General features: G+C 28.1%; 1 protein-coding gene across 5 annotated transcripts in view; it reads left to right on the top strand.

Annotated features, from left to right (window-relative positions):
• The window catches only part of LOC107473318 (uncharacterized), a 74,130-nt gene that overhangs the window by 37,910 nt on the left and 21,991 nt on the right, over window positions 1–14,229 (top strand). The gene's annotated exons all lie outside the window — the stretch shown is intronic.

Raw genomic sequence — 14,229 nt, 5'->3', positions numbered from 1 at the left:
TTTTAATACATAGTTTATAAGTATAATTGAAAGGAGTATTAATCGAGAAGCCTGAAAAGGAGTAAAAATAAAATCGCGAATTCATAGCACTCACCTATTGACAACTAAAAGATAAAGCGTGAAGTCGAAAGCGATATACAGATAAAGGCATAAAGGAGAGTAAGAGAAGGACAATACATAGATATATAACATAAGTAAATAGCCATTAGTCGCAACTCACAAAGTTTAGGCCGGCTAGGATACAATATGAAATTAGTTGACAACAGTATCTCCTAATCTCTCCCAAAAGAAACATAAAACCCTCTATAGGCAAGTTTTCAAAAAGATTAAATACATAGCATTAGTTCTTTAAAAACAAAAGCGGAGAGAATCTAAGCAAAAGTAAATAAGAGATCCTAGAGGTCCTCGCCATCTTTCAGGCAAACCACAGCTCACTGTTGAGCACCTGGACCTGCATATAAAAAATAAGAGATATATACGGAATGAGAATCACCGACCCATGGGTTCCCAATACGGTAAAAGTGCCAAATAAATACAATGCATTGTAATAAAAACTCACTAAGCATCCTAAACTTCCTTTCACCAAATATTCATCCTATGTTCTCGCTAATCCCTGAATAGGCAACTGTCATAAGGGAATGCTAAATCTGATTCATGTTCCTTATGCTTCCCAACTTTCTAACCCTTCGACAATTCACAATCAGAATTATAATCAAAACCATCTGTCTCAGCAATTCTATATCATTACCTCATATCCTTACCTAGAGCAAGTGAAATCACTTCACTGCGTCTATGCAGGGAGCTCAATTACCTCATTTAATAATCATCATCATTATTCAATTACATCATTAACTCATCTCATCAAGAACAGCCCTCAGCGTCAACCGACACCAGCATGAGGGACCTCTCAGTTGTACAAACACAAGCAATACAGGCAAGTAATACACAATAAGGTACAAGTAGAACAAGTAGCACATAATCAGGTAACATAGCATATATGATATAGCAATCCAAAGCAAATAGGCAAACCAAAACAATTCAAACATATGCAAATAATGTATGCATGTCCTATGGCTGATGATATCATCTGTCGGTTATCAAGCCAACCCGACGTGTCCGATAGCTAACCCGGGTACAGTCTCTCTATTGTGCCTTATTATCATTAGAGGGAATATGTGCCCTGTCACCATTAGAGGGTATATGTGCCCTATCACCATTAGAGGGTATATGTGCCCTGTCACTATTAGAGGGTATCGGTACCCTGTCATCCTTACAACCAGAGAGAAAACACAAGTATACTCATATAGTCACATTCAAACATTTTCCATCATTATTCATTTACCACATTCATTCATAATCACTCTTCATTATTACCAATTCTCAAACAATGACCCAGAGCAAGCGGGACGAACCACGACCCTTGCTACTACCCAAGTATCACAAATACATATTCATTCATAATCACTCTTCATTATTACCAATTCTCAAATAATGACCTGGAGCAAGCGGGACGAACCACAACCCTTGCTAATACCCAGGTACCACAAATATATATTCATTCAAAACTCCATAACTAAACTCATTTATCATAATTCTCCTTCCCCATCTCATACCCGGAGCAAGTGGACAACACCACTTCATTAATCACAATTTATTATTCCAAGCCTTTCTTCATCAATAAGTGATCACATTTCCTAACCTCTTCTCATTACTAGGCATACTATACAAATTTAGAACTTAAAGAATGAAAATGAAGGCTTAGAAGTCTGAAATTCGGCTTTAAAAACTAAAAAATCAATTTTTGCTAAAAACGGGATCACGAGTGCGCGTCACCCACCCACACGCGTGGGAAATGGAGAAAAGCGAGTGACGCGTAAGCGTCGCCCATGCGCACACGTGGAAAGTAAAGAGGTAGGGTGACGCGTGCGCGTCAGCTACGCGTTTGCGTGGATGCGTTTTGTGCCCCTCGCACAAAACCGGCACCCTACCATCACAACTCTCTGGAATTTATACCACACACCTGCATCCATACAGCGATGCATACGCGTCGGTTAGGCGCACGCGTGAGAGAGTAAAAATCGCGAGTGACGCGTGCGCGTCGGCCATGCATGCACGTCGGAGTACGTTTTATAAAAAATTTTACTAAGTTTAAAAAGTTACAAGATTACATTTTCAAAATCCAAACTTTCGACGGGCATAACTTTTTTGTTTCAAATCATTTTCCACCTTTTCTTTGAACGACATAAACATCTCAGAGTCAATTTTATTTATAAATAGGTTTGATACAAAATGGGAATCTGGAGACCAAGTTATACTCCATCAAAGTATACCAAAATCACAACTTTCATATAACCAACAAAAACTAAATTTTCAACATAAACCAATTTCAAACATTTTCAAAACCAACCAAAGCTTACCAAAATCAACCTCAAGCCTCCTCAACTCATATTTTCAACATCCTCGTTAAATTCACAATCCACCAATCCACCATTTTGACCAATCTCAATCAAATAACTCAATTTCAAACAAAATACATATCTTATATTTTATTCCACATCTCAAGTTTCAACAATACCAATTCCATCAACCCCCAATACATATAAATCCATATCATCATACACAACCCACATGCATTACCAACAAAGACATCAATTCCTCCCTCAAAATCAATAACAACATAATCCATACAATCTATTGTAACCAAATAACAACAATCACAATTCCATTCAATCTCATATGACATCACATAATACACACATCACTTACATTCCTTACCTCTTTCCGGCCTCCGGCCCAAATTCACAATTAAAATGCATATTCCACAAACTAATATTCATTACCCAATTCATCAAATTCTCAACTCAATCATTAATTTATATTACATATCAACTATACATATTAGTACCAACCATTTACACAATTCAAACTTAATCCTAGGGGCATTAGCCTAGGAATTCTCATCACACCATATGGTACTTAAATGAAACTTAAACCGTACCTCTTGGAGCCAAACCAATTGATCATCTTCTTTGGAAGTCTCCACCAACCTTAGCTCCAAGCATTACCAAAGCCCCACAAGCAATATCAATCTTCTAATTGTGCACCAAAATCACCCAATACTCTAACATATCAATTTTCACATTTATAATCAACCTATAGTTCATAAAATTGATAAATCACAAGGGTTAGAGGGTTTCTTACCTTAACTCACTGTATTTTATGATGAATATCACTAATGGCTCATACTAGAGCACTCCTAAATAACCAAAATCACAAGATTTTTTCAAAACTCAAACCAAATTCAAATTTAAAGAGAAAATGAGAAATGGACTAAGGACAGTGGAATACTCACCACAAAACTTAGATAAAATTGTAGAGGATGAGAAGAGCGACGCGTAACCGTAAACGGCTCGTCAATCGGAGTTCCGGAGAAAAAGTTATGGTGATTTGAAGTTTGGGAAGCTAGGTTTTCTTTCTCTTTTCTCTCTATCCGCCCCTCTCTCATTCTCTAGGGTAAATGCGTTGAAATGCTCATAACTAGTGTTTATATATGTTGGGTTTTGGACCCACTTGGGCCCGGTTCATTTAGTTTAGTTTGTTGGCCCAAATTTTGGGCCAAAATCATTAAGATTAGAATTTTAAATCGTATTTTAAATATTTCTATCTTCTCAAATTATAAATTTATATTTCTTAAAATTATTCACTTCTAATTAACTTTTTCAGTCATAGTACCGAATAGATCGCAGCCGATACTGCCGGTCAAATTTTTAGTACGCATTTTTATTCAGAAAATTATGTTTTTCGACTCAGAAAAATTCACTAAATTCAAATATCATATTTAAATTATCAAATTTCGATTGCTAAATTTTCTAACCATATTCACCTCTATTTAATTTATTATTTAATTAATTACAGTTTGATCGAGTTTTACAAGCTTCGCATTATCTTTTGAACCAAAAAAACTGCCGTAAAGTATGAGATATTTAAGTATTTGGTAAGTTGGATCAATTACATTAATTATGTGATATAATAAAATATGGTGATAATGAATCATTCAAATTAGACTTATTTTAATTTCAAGGTATGTAACGTTAAATAAATCTTATTAATTATTTGTCCACTGAAATTTTGGGGTTTGGAAACGACATTAGATATAATTAAATAAATAAAAAGAATTAAAAAATATATTTTTTTTATAATTCAATAAGAGAGTGGTTATCACTAAGATCTATCATCGTAACGTAATAAAAAGGCCAGTTATGTCATATATATTAGAGATGGAAGATTTTCAAACATTAAATAATATTTAAGAGATGAAATAAAAATATACAGAGAATGATATAATAATTAATTAATTATAAATGGTTAGTTATCCTGAAAGAGATGAATTTGACGACGATATTATCAGCCATGGATTGAAATGTGGGGCTCTGAGTGGTTGTATTATAGGCACTCTATTCAACTCACGTTTTCTTCTTTCCAGTTTCCTTCAATATTATGTATGATTTATCACTTGGAATTGTCACTTTTTTCCTAAAACACCAAATTTTTTAAGTCAAATTAAATAAAAGAGTTACATGCCACAACTCAAAATAATAGTAAATAAGACTCGATCTAAAACTATTACTATTTACATAAAAATATTATGTGAAAATAACAGTAAATTAGGTAAAAACTCAAAGACAGTTAATTGCACCTGAATTTTCACTTATAACTGTTATTTTCACATAAAACATTTGAAGTGAATCGTTATCTAGAAAAAGTTACTATTTTTTTGCAGAACAAAAGAATATTGAATTTATTACCTGTAAATACCAGCCTTGACATTGATTGAAATCCAATACTTATTGTCGGAAGAGACAAAATCAATGGCAAATTGAATTGTAGAGAAGTTGTCATGTCCAAAAGAATCGACAACAATTTTGCTGAATGGAAGGATTTTGTCTCCAACAGTTCGGTAATACTGAGTATTAACAACTCTTGAATTTAGCAGCACAAACACACAACTCCACCAACGAATAAGAAATAGCAACATCGTCAATTAATTCAATACATGTGTTAATACCTGGAATCAAATTCAAGTTTTTTGTATATAGATATAAGAAGCAGAAAAAGTAACACTACACGCAAGAGAAAGAGGTGACAACAATATATTTGGCAGTGAAATTAAGGAATAATGAAGTGATGACGGTGTATTTATGGACACAACTTTTTCTGTGTGGATTTTGGAGGAAACTTTTTATTTTTCAATTTAACATGTAAGTTTTTTGTATTAGAAATAAATTTATTCCGATTGTATGAGATTTTATAGGAGGTTTAATAAAAAGAATGATACAACACAACTTAGACCAGAGTGTATGATAGAGAGAACCGTGTCAAAGGAGAGAAGAGGGGGACCGAGCGGAGATAGAGGCTGACGAGCGACGGCGGTAGCGAAACGGAGACCGGCGAAAGGCGACGACAACAAAGGTTGAGGAGAGCTCTTATGAGTGTGAGAGCATGATTGGGGAGGGGGAGGGCATCAAATTAAAAAGGAGAAGAGGAAAGAGAAGGAAAAAGGTGTCAGGTTGGGGAAGCAGAACGAGAGGAGGAAGGGTTGGAAGAGAGAACGGGGACGGGTTGAGGATGGAGAAGGGGAAGAGAAAGGTTGGAGGAGGAAAAGGGGTTGGGAATTGGGAGGGGGTGGGTTGGGGTTCTACGCTACGCTTCTTTCTTTTTTCTTTCTTTTTTTTTCGAATTGGGGTGTTCTATGCTATGTTTCTTTTTTATTTTTTTTTTGTTTTTTTTTTTATGTTCAAGACAACGTCGTTTCAAGGTTCTAATGAACGGAAAATGCTTGAGGGATTACTAAGTCTCAGAGTGCAACTTCGAGGATAAATTTGAATAATTATTAACTTCGGAAATTATTTTGAGACTTGAGTTCAATTTTAGAGACTATTTTGAGACTTAACTCTAACCTTTATTATGTAATTTGTATTCCAAGTCATCACCTAAGGGACCAGTGATGGACAGAAACTACCTAAAAGACTACTATAAATTTCGGAGTGTAATTTCGAGGATAAAATTGAGTAATTATTTTAGAGACCGTTTTGAACCTCGAGTGTAATTTTAGAAACCATTTTAAGGCTTAACTCCTATTTTTATCTTAAAAAAATGATCGAGTTAGTCCTTCCATCATATTAGTTGCTAATGTGTTTAATGCTAACTGACGTATTAACTGACAACATAGTGCACCCCAAACAATATAAATTTGTTAGATGAATAATACTACATATTCAATTTTTTTTGTAACTAAGTCTAAACAAATTAATTTAACATAACAAAAAAAATTATAGCTAAAATTATTATAAATTTTATTATTTAATTTAGTTAGATTTAATTCATAAAAACACTTTAATGCATAGTATTATTTATATTTGCCTCCAAAATAAACCCTCACTTTTTCATGTCTAGAAGGAATATTCAAATGTTACTTTTCTTTACCAACTCTCGTAACCATCTCTAAAACCTTTTGTCTACTCTCTTCTCTCCAAGTTCTGTCCTAATTAAGACTTTTATCCAAACTCTAAACCCCCTCGGTATATCATTGTTTTGCGACGACGACATTTGCAGAAGAGTTGGCGCTACTAATTAAAGTGCAGAGTTGAAGTGAAAAGAATTATCATGAGTTTATATGATTGACAAACATGTAGAAGTTGATCAATTACCAATTAACTCGGATCGGGTCGATATTGATCAGTTTTTGGATTATCTGTACTCGTTTATATTCCTTATTTTTTCTGCAAATTTTTTTCATGCATTTATAAATGTTATTAAACTATTCTTCCACCTTAATTCATGACAACAATAAAAAAATTTCGTGATTCACAAATTCAATCCAACAGAATACATAAATTCAATTATAATTTTAATTTTTATTATTTTATTTTATTTTATCTTTAATTGTTTTTTTCTTATCTTTATTTGTTTTTAATAATAAATGTCACTGAGCCGATATATAACGTGAAGCATGTGGTACATTCTTTAATGGTTTGGTGTTAAAGAAAAGGGCTGAAAATTTTATTGATTAGGCAAACCATGGTAGGGGAGTTGGGGAGTAGGTGGATGTACAGGAATATTTATTGACTAATCAATCGGGTGAATTGTTAATAAGTATGAAAAAAAAAATATATATATATAATTTAATTTATTTTAAACATATATGTATATTTTAATATATATTTTATATTAATAATTAATGTTAATATACACTTGATATAATTAATCAAAGATATATGTCACTTTTTGCAAACGCACACAAGACACCAAATATGTCCAAAGCTTCCAGGCAGGACTGCAGGAGCAACACCGTACCACATCCAAACAAAAAATAGTATTAGTCTATTAGATAATAATGACACTGGCAATTGACATATATAGTATAGGGAAGCGGTTCTGGTGTTCTTCTGTACAAAAGTGGAATTTTGTTGTTCCGTTCAAGATAGCCATTAAAATATACAATAAATTATTTATATGGTGGAGATAGGTGAAAGCTTTTATTAAGTGGAAACAATGAAAAGAAAGTTTACAGAGGAAACACAACCGGTTAAAAAGTTATTAAATATATATAGGTAGGAGATGTCTTTTGTACCCTTTTTACTTGTCTCATTGTTAATAACTTACATTTCTCGCCATTTTCACCAACAACTTTAATATCATTAATTATAATATTTATTTATTTATATCATAATATGCAATTTACAAACTAAAATTATAGTATTATATTTAATTAGAATTACTTATATAAATTAACTAATTGTTTATATTAGTAAGTTAAAAGTAATAATTTATGCTTTTACTTTTATTAAATTAACTAAAAAATTATGAAACTAATACTATATTGATTATATAAAATTATAGAGGCGGTTCTCTATGAAAATATAGATGTAATTTTAAAATAGTTGATTTTTTTATATTATTGCAAAATAAATTTATAAATGAGCACATCATGTATTATTGAATGTGATTGGATCAATGGTTATTATTGTAATATAACACACATACATATATGAATTATTATTTGTAACTAATATTTCAATATGTTAATAAATAATCATCAATAATATATGTTGATGTATTCTCTATGTATATAAAATATTAGAATAACCAATAATATTCGATAAAAAATATCTTTATATAAAAAATGAGAAGATATAAATTTAACAATTAAATCTAAATAAATAATTAGGATTAAATTTTGAAATCAAACTCATTCATCTACATCTTCTTTATGTGTTTTTTTCTTTCAAATTAAAACTATTAATAAATTGTTGATATTAAATTAAAAGTTTATTTTTTGTGATAAAAATTTTTTATGTTAATATCCAAAAAAGATAATAAAAATATTGATCAAAGTGTACCTAATCTATTATATTTATTTCTATTTTTCTTATTTATTATATAATACTAAATTTTTAAATAATGCTCACATAAAATGAGTAGTTTTTTTTAAGTATCCAAATTTTAGAAAAAGTATTTAAATAAAAATGAATCTATATGTGTACGGAAATTTTTTTTTTCCAAAAAAACCTATATAATATAATACTATCTTTTAGTATGTAAAATAATTGGTTATACAATTTTTGTGTGATTGAATTAGAAGCAAACTAAAAAAAAGAGACATATTATGAATACTATATAAAATTAAAAATTAAGATTAGGATTGACGGTGGTGTTAGCGGCATGAGTAGGAAAAGGTGGTAATGTTAACAATGAACATTATGTAAAAATAAACTAAAAGGACATTTTTGCATTTTAAAATCAAGTTCAAATTTTCACCTTCTCATACAATCAAACAATATAAATTAATTTCAAATGATTTTTTTAAGTCTCTTTCAAATTAACCTTCAAAAGGTTATTATGTTCTTCTAAATTAATAATTTCTAATATAGATAAACGTTTTTTTTTATAAAAGAGTTTTTTAGCCTTTTTAATATTAATATTTAAATGTTATCTTATTTTTTAAAAAATTAAGTATAAGAGTACTTGAATCTTTTTAATATTAAATATAAGTTTTTAATTTTTAATACAATCAAACAATCTTAACTAATCCTTTATGGATAATTTAGCTTTTTTGAAAAATTAATGGTTAAAGAATATTTTAGTACTTCAAATATGAACTATAAGAGTTGCCTTTTTAAAAACTATTAAATTAAAGTTTTTAATTTTTAATACAATCAAACAATCTTAACTAATCCTTTATGGATAATTTAGTCTTTTTGAAAAATTAATGGTTAAAGAATATTTTAGTACTTCAAATATGAACTATAAAAGTTGCCTTTTTAAAATTAATGTTAGAAAAATCTTTTAGTCTCTTGAGATGAACTATGCAAAAATTTTAGTCTTTTTATAATTAAATTTTAATTTTAATTTCTAATACAATTAAACATCTTTAAACCTAAAAAAAATTCTAGTCTTTTTAAAATTAATTCTTTTTTTTTTTGAGTTTTAAAGGGGGTACTTTAGTCATTTAAAATGAGCAAAAAGAATATTTTATCCTTTAGTGTATTTTAGTTGTTTTAAAAGATCAAATTTATAATTTATAATACAATGAATCAACCTTTTATTTTAATTATTTTAAGATTAATCCTAAAAGTTTATTTGGTATTTTAAAAATTAACTATAGATAATTTAGTATTTTGATATTGAATTAAATTTCCTTATTGCTAATAAATAAAAAAATAATTAGTCCGACAAAGATATTTTAGTAATTTTAAAATTATTATTTAAAGGATACTTTAATCTTTCTAAAATTAATAATAAAAAATTATTTAATTTGTTAAAATAAATTCGGTGATATTTTAATATTTTTACATAAAAATTAAATTTAATTTGTAATATAATTGAACATCTTTAAATATAAAAGAGTATTGACAACAAAAAAAAAATATATAAAAGAATATTTAAAAAAAAAAAACTTGATTGTTAGACTAGTTCTCAGATTACTTGAGGCCAAATAATTAGTCAGGTAACTTTTTTTCACCTTTTTAAAGCCAACAACTAGCAATTCCTTGTTAATATAAGGATAATATCGTCAATTCATACCTCACTACATGACAAAAGAACACTAGGCAAACTGATTGTACAATGAAACATCAAAGTTCCAGTTTCGTACATGGAACACGGGATAATTTTCCTATAGTATAATTTTTATTGGAGCGTCGTCACACTGTAAACAACACTAATTAACAACTTATTTTATTCGAAAATTTTAGTTTTGTTCTATAAAATACGGATACTTTCTTGAATTATCGTGTTTGCGTGTTGGACACACGCTTGGACACACCTAAATACCATCACGTGTAAGTGTGTCCAATCTTATTCTTAATATATGTTTTTGAAATAAATTTAGATATAGTATATATTATTATTTATTAAAACAAAAAATATTTTCTTGATATAATTAAAATAAAACATTAAAAATAATTAAAAAATTAATTTATATTTTAATATCAATAAAATATCAAAATATCATTACAATTTATCTAAAAAATACTTTATATTTTATATGTATGCGTGTCAGCGTGTCTTATAAGATTTTAAAATCCGCGTGTCGGCGTGTCCCGTATCGTGTTGTGTCCCGTGTCCGTGTCAGTGTCTGTGCATCATAGGTTTTGTTCATACTGTGGCCTAAATACTAAGGTCCAGGTTTAAATAAGAGGCCCAATTCAAAGATTGGCTCTCACTCGACATCGACCTTCTCTCAAGAGAAGGTCTCAACAATGACTTGGTCCAAAGAAGTCGGAGACGAAGCTTAGTTGGCAGATAACACTTATTCAAATAAGTAATTGCCCACAAAATCTCTCAACCCACTTTCAGGAGCCATATCTCAACTTCCCTAAGACAAATGGACGGTTATTCTCCTTAAAAGGTGGAACTACTTCAACCAGGGTCGGACGCATGTATATGAGTGTGGGGACAATCGCCCCCACTACGATTTGGAATTTTTTTAAGTAGTATATAATAATAATATTTATTTGTCCCCACTAAATTATTAAATTTGACTCCACAATAATTTTTTACTCAACTTTTAGTACTTCATAGTCAATTTAAAAATTTCATATTAGATGTTATTAAAATGATCAATTCTCAATTTAAATGAAATTTGTGTTTTTTTCTTAGAAATTAACTCGAAATAGTGTTATTTATCTTTTTTAATATTAGTTTTAATTTTTTTCTGTAACTACATTAATTGAAAGAACTTTTTCAACTATGAATCTCAATAAAAATGGACTTCTAATTATATAAGAAGTAAATTTTTAAATAAGTATTTACTTATATATATGTAAAAGAAATACTGCACATCCAAGTCTTTTTATGAGCTAAGTCTAACCAAGTTAAACAATAAAACTTAAAATAATATTAGTTATAACTGATTTTTGTTGTCTTAGACAAATTTGATTAGACTTGGTTAACAAAAAAATATGAATATGTAGCATTATCCTATATAAAAAGACAGATATTTATAAGGGTAAAGTATATTTTTTGTCCCCAAAGTTTGGCAAAAATTTTTAAAATACTTCTAAGTTTTATTTTGTTTTAATTTTGTCCAAAAAATTTTCGATTTGCATCAAATATACCTTCGGAGGCTAAATTTTCAAAAATTTTAAGACCAATATAACAATAATGCATGAAAATTATGCTTGATTTGCTTGTGTTGAAGGGTTGTTCTTATGAAATTATTGTTGAATCGATCTTAAATTTTTTGAAAAATTAGCCGTCAAGGGTATATTTGATGCAAATCGAAAACTTTTGGGACTAAATTGAAACAAAATAAAACTTAGAAATATTTTTAAAACTTTTGTCAAACTTTAAGGATAAAAAATATACTTTACCCTATTTATAAATGATTATTTTAGTGTTTTAATTTGTAAAATTAGATATTATAAAAACTAATCATATTATATTTACATCGAAAATAACTACCTATATATGTATATTGAAATAAAAAATACACATTAAAAATAAATTAAAAAAACATATATTTATATACAAATACATAATGATTAATAAATAATTTGTAACTAATTTTTATGTACACATAATATTTTTATTATAAAATTTATTATATATATATATATTTTTTGCCCCACTATCAAAATTTTTTGGATCCGTCACTGACTTCAACGGTGGTTATTGATTCACCACTATAAATATACTGACATTCCTCAGATATTACTAAGTCTCAATACATTCTAAACCTGCTTAACTCCTTGCTGACTTAGATATTGGAGTGTCTCTGCAGGTACCACTTCCCATTCTCTCACGCGCACAAGTCGGACGGAAGCCTAAGAACACAAACCTACTCGGAGGCTTCTATCCTCAAACGATTGGGTTAACCTAACGAGTTTAGTCCATTAATCTCTAGTTACCCATCGTAACAAGTTTAAAACTCGCGTTTTGGAAGATCAATAATGGAACTAATAGTTGATAATTTACTAATAAAAAAAATTTAAGTACAATATTTTTTACAATAAAATGAGAGGGAAGAATTTAGAGTGACAAAAGAGCAAAGTTGGTTAAAGAAATAATTTTAAAATAAATAGACTGAAATTAATAATGTTGGCTTATGAATATTATTTCTCGTGGAATTGAAAAAGATATAAATTCAACGTATAAAAAATAGTGAAAATTTATGTGTAATTACTTTTATGTACAATTAATAGTTAAAAATTATTAAATAATAATTTAATTAAATTTATTAAATTATTTTATAATTTTTAAATATCAACTTTACTTAGAGATATAAAATATATAAGATGGCCTCCCACCAACCTCATATGGCTTTTTATGTTTTGTGTTGATCTTCTGATCATATTATTAAATAATATGAAAATTTGATGTATTTTTTATATGGAGAGTATAAATTTAAAAGTTTGATTTGTAATTTTTTATTTTTCTTAAAAAAATATAAATTTAAAAATTAAATTTGTATTTAAATGTACAAATTAAACCCTAAATTTTGTATCTAAACAAAATTAAACCTTCTATTTATTCATCATTTTTATCACATCACAAATGGAATTCTAAATTTTGTATTGCCGACAATACTAAACTTCCAATTTTACAAATTTTAAATAAACAAAAGTGTTATTTCTATATTTATAAAAAAATACGCTAAAATTCATAACTGTCTATAACACATGCTAAATCTTCATGGCTAAAAAAATTAGCCACCGCATATGGCCTGGCTGAGACAAAGTTTCGTTAAAACTTATGGAATAAAACCCCAGTTAATTATTAGATTAGTGATAGTTGCATATTTAATTATTTATGATACGTGTATGTATACGAAATTATTATGGTATAAAAATATATATCTGGTGTTTTATAAAATATTTTTATTATCCCATTGTGAAAAAATTAATTATTCTCCTATGACATATTTGGTTATTTATTTTATTATAATAAATTTAATTATTTTGGTGGATAATTATTTAATTAAAAAATATATAAACACTATATATTATACACAAATATATATAATTAATTTAGTGATTAATTTTTTATGAACACATAACATTTTTTCTTATAAAATAATAATGATAATGAAGGGTACTAATATTGATTCCCAAAAGAAACCCCTACCAGTTTTTAATCTTTACCATATCCACTGTTAAATATTGATATAACATATTATTGATACTTAAAAAATGCACAACCCCCACAGCCACATATACTGTAATTATTTTTGAGAATAAGATAAAATAAAATATTAAAAAAAAACATAAATAACAAAAATATAAAATTTAATATTTTTATATTTTATTTAATGATAAAATAAAATAAATTATAAAAATTTAATTTATTTTTGTTTTTTTATTCAAAAATTAAAAATATATAATAATAAAAAGTATCATTATAAAAAATTAACAAAAATAATAAAAATAAATAAAAAATAAATTATGTCTCTTATTAATATTTTTGTGTTTTTTCTGTGAAGATGAACATAAAATACTTTAGTATTTTTAAATACAATATCGCTATTTATATTCAAATACGATTTTATGTCTCAATGTCCAGTCTCTTGTCCAAATGTAACTATATAGATCTACAATTTAACCATAAAGATTAATAATTAATAGAGCATATTTTAGTGCTTTGGATGCTATATATTATGTACCACTTGGTAATCTCCCTCGGCAACTTCATTATTTTCAGAGCAATCTCAATATTCTGGTCTTCCACTCA

This window comes from Arachis duranensis, chromosome 2 (genome assembly GCF_000817695.3).
Source record: "Arachis duranensis cultivar V14167 chromosome 2, aradu.V14167.gnm2.J7QH, whole genome shotgun sequence".
NCBI classification, from domain to species: Eukaryota; Viridiplantae; Streptophyta; class Magnoliopsida; order Fabales; family Fabaceae; genus Arachis; species Arachis duranensis.
Note: the sequence above shows the minus strand (reverse complement) of the source record. Positions and strands in the feature narration are given on the sequence as shown.